We start from the raw sequence: 3,341 nt of genomic DNA, 5'->3' as shown, positions 1-3,341 counted from the left end.
TTTCGGTTCGGCGGGGGGCGGAGATCGCACGAAGAGCGGATCGAGGCGAAGCACACGAGTAGTTTACCCAGCTTCGGAGCTCTCCAGAGAGATAATACTCCTACTGCTGCTTGTCTGATTGTATTGAGTTCTTGCTCAGTAGCGCTGAGTGCTACAGTACACTCGAGCTGCTAACGAGACCGATCGTGAGTGTTTTCTGGTTTCGAACCGAACGAACCCCCTCTCTACGTTGCGCATGGGCCTCCTTTTATATGCTCAAGGGGTCACCTACAGGTGGCAACACAGACAAGGGCAAAAATGGAAAAGGAGTTGTGGTTGGTACAACAACCTGTATAGTGTATCATACCTAACCCTGACGGCAGGGGACAAAGGCATTAAATGCCCGTCTGCGTCGCCCAAATAGTGCAAACAGGGACCGTCAGGGACGCCACCGCTTGCCACGATGGCAATCTTGTCAGCGTCGCTCGCCACCTCGCACCGCTGGCTGCACAGCCTCTTGCCACGCGCGCCTGGAAAGACCCCAAGGCGACACGTTGGTAGATGTGCTGGAGCGTGGGTACAGAGTGGTAGCCTGCCGCAGCAAGCGCCTTGCCGCGGCCGTTGTCTTGCCGCGTCCGGAAGCTTGTCGCTCGCCGAGCCTTGCCGGGACGTGCGACGCGTCGCGGCAAGTTCCTTGAAATGCCTTGGTTGGCCTTCCCGGCAAGCTCCTCTTGCCGGGGCCTTGTCTCCTTGGCTTAAATACTTTGTTCTTGAATGGCTCCGAAGGAACCACGGAGGGCCTTGGCGGTCACCCGGCAAGCCTTGCCGTGGGGCGCTGCAACTGCCCATGCACAAGTTCGGGATACTAGGGTACCCCTACTATAGTACACCGACAACGTTGGAGACAGATCAAGGCACCACGCGATCCTAGCAAAGATGGAGACGGTCCTCAAGGAACAACCTGGACCCCTAGAGCCTCCTGAGGCTCAGGGCACCGGTGGCTCGTGAGGGTCGGCCCCTTCACCGCGCATCTTCAGCTGCCCCAATACCCCCTCTACAACGGAACCAGGTGACATCTCCCAAGTTCATTTCACCTGGGAGCGCCCTCAGGGCTGCATCATTCCCAAACCGCATGTGTCCGTCCTTGCGGCATGTATCTCTTTTTATGTCTTTGGCTTACCTCGATGGGGCCGCCCCTCGGGCTGCATCATCCCCAAGCCGCTTGGGTCTGACCCAGTGGAATGTATCCATTCTGCATTTACCTAAGCTGATTGCCTTTCATGCCTAATCTACCTGTGATTATCACCTGCTCGACTGCCATCTACCATGGGTCGCTCCCTTTCTCATGCAATTTGCTTGCACATTAAAAGGGGGCTCCTGAGCATCGCGACTCAGGAGCTCTTACTGGCTCTCCAGCTGTCGGTGTCAATACCGGCGGATCTCGGGTAGGGGGTCCCGAACTGTGCATCTAAGGCTAAAGTTAACAGGAGGCAGGGGACACAATGTTTTACCCAGGTTCGGGCCCTCTCGATGGTGGTAATACCCTACTTCCTGCTTGATTGATCTTGATGATATGAGTATTACAAGAGTTGATCTACCACGAGATCGTAAAGGCTAAACCCTAGAAGCTAGCCTATGATTATGATTGTTCTTGTCCTACGGACTAAACCCTCTAGTTTATATAGACACCGGAGGGGGCTAGGGTTATACAGAGTCGGTTACAGAGAAGGAAATCTACATATCCGAATTGCCAAGCTTGCCTTCCACGCAAAGGAGAGTCCCATCCGGACATGGGACGAAGCCTTCAATCTTTTATCTTCATAGTCCAACAGTCCGGCACAAGTACATGGTCCGTCTATCCGAGGACCCCTAAGTCCAAGACTCCCTCAATAGCCCTGAACCAGGCTTCAATGACAATGAGTCCGGCGCGTAGATTGTCTTCGGCATTGCAAGGCAGGTTCCTTCTCCGAATACTGCATAGAAGATTTTGAACACAGGAATCGTGTCCGGCTCTGCAAAACAAATTCCTCATACCACCATAGAGAGTACAATATTCCACAATTCTAATCTGCTGACAGCTTTTTATGACATCACGACACGGTCAGGTCTTTATTCGAACCGTTTTTCATAACTAGCCACCGCACATACCGCGAGGCGGTTTTATCGGCACGTCTTGTCGAAGCAGAGATCGTGTCCCCTTATCACGGGATTCTCATCAATACGGGCATGGGTAACCCAACTGTGCCATCAAACGTGGCGCTTGGGGAATAAGCGATTTTAATGGGCAAGTGGGGAGGCGCAGGATCCCTGCTTCCTTTATAAGGGGATAAGAACCCCCTCTTTCACCCATGCCTTCTTCCTCTGCGCATCTGTCCCTTCTTGCTCAAGCCCTAGCGCTCAAGCGTCCGCCTTCTCCATCAAAAAGGTTTCCCAAAAATGTCCGAATTTGGAGCACGAGGCAAGTGGATGGCCTCTACCGTCCGGGAGAAGGATATTAAAAAGCTTCGGGGGGCAGGGTATTTGGCCAAGAGAATTAGCCACCGTCTTCCGACAGCGGGACAAATTGTCCCCACCCCGGAACCCCACGAGAGGGCGGTATTTCTCCGTCATTTTGTCTGCGGGCTAGGGTTTCCCCTCCACCCATTTTTTTGCAGCATCATGTACTATTATGGGATTCATTTTCATGATCTACCTCCCAATTCTTTCCTCAATATCTTAGCATCCATCATCGTGTGCGAGGCCTTTCTCCGTGTCCCACCGCACTTTGGCTTATGGCTGAAGGTTTTTAACGTGAAGCCCAAGGAAGTGAGCGGCGAGCATGCCGAATGTGGAGGTGCCATGGTGAGCAAGATGCCCAATGTCACATGGACAACATGTGCTTTTAATGATTCCGTCAAGGAGTGGTAGCAGCAGTGGTTCTACATCACCGAGCCGCGTGGCAAGGAATGGGCCACCACCCCAGAGTTCAGATCCACCGCCCCCTTGTGGCTTACGTCCTGGCCCAAGAAGGGCCTGAACTGGGCTTCGTCTGACAAACTATCGGAGCTCCAGACGTGCATCCAAGACATGGAAGAAAAGGCCATCAAGCTCATCAATGTATTCCAGGTGATGTTAGTTCGCCGGATTCTACCTTGTCAACACCGGGCTTGCAATCTATGGGAGTTCGACCCGGCCAAGCACCAGACCTTGTCAGAGCTCTTTGGCTCTTCTCATAAGGAAATCTGGAAGGTGCTTTTCAAGTCCAGCACATCATGGCCGGACTCAGCCGAGGACCGCGGGTACCAACTGTCCCGCCCGGCAAGTTCGTTAAGTGATCGCTTGTTGACAGTTCATATGTTTCATTCGCATATTCTTTAAGAAAA

The sequence above is a fragment of the Triticum dicoccoides genome, chromosome 4B, assembly GCF_002162155.2.
Source record: "Triticum dicoccoides isolate Atlit2015 ecotype Zavitan chromosome 4B, WEW_v2.0, whole genome shotgun sequence".
Taxonomy (NCBI): Eukaryota; Viridiplantae; Streptophyta; class Magnoliopsida; order Poales; family Poaceae; genus Triticum; species Triticum dicoccoides.
Note: the sequence above shows the minus strand (reverse complement) of the source record.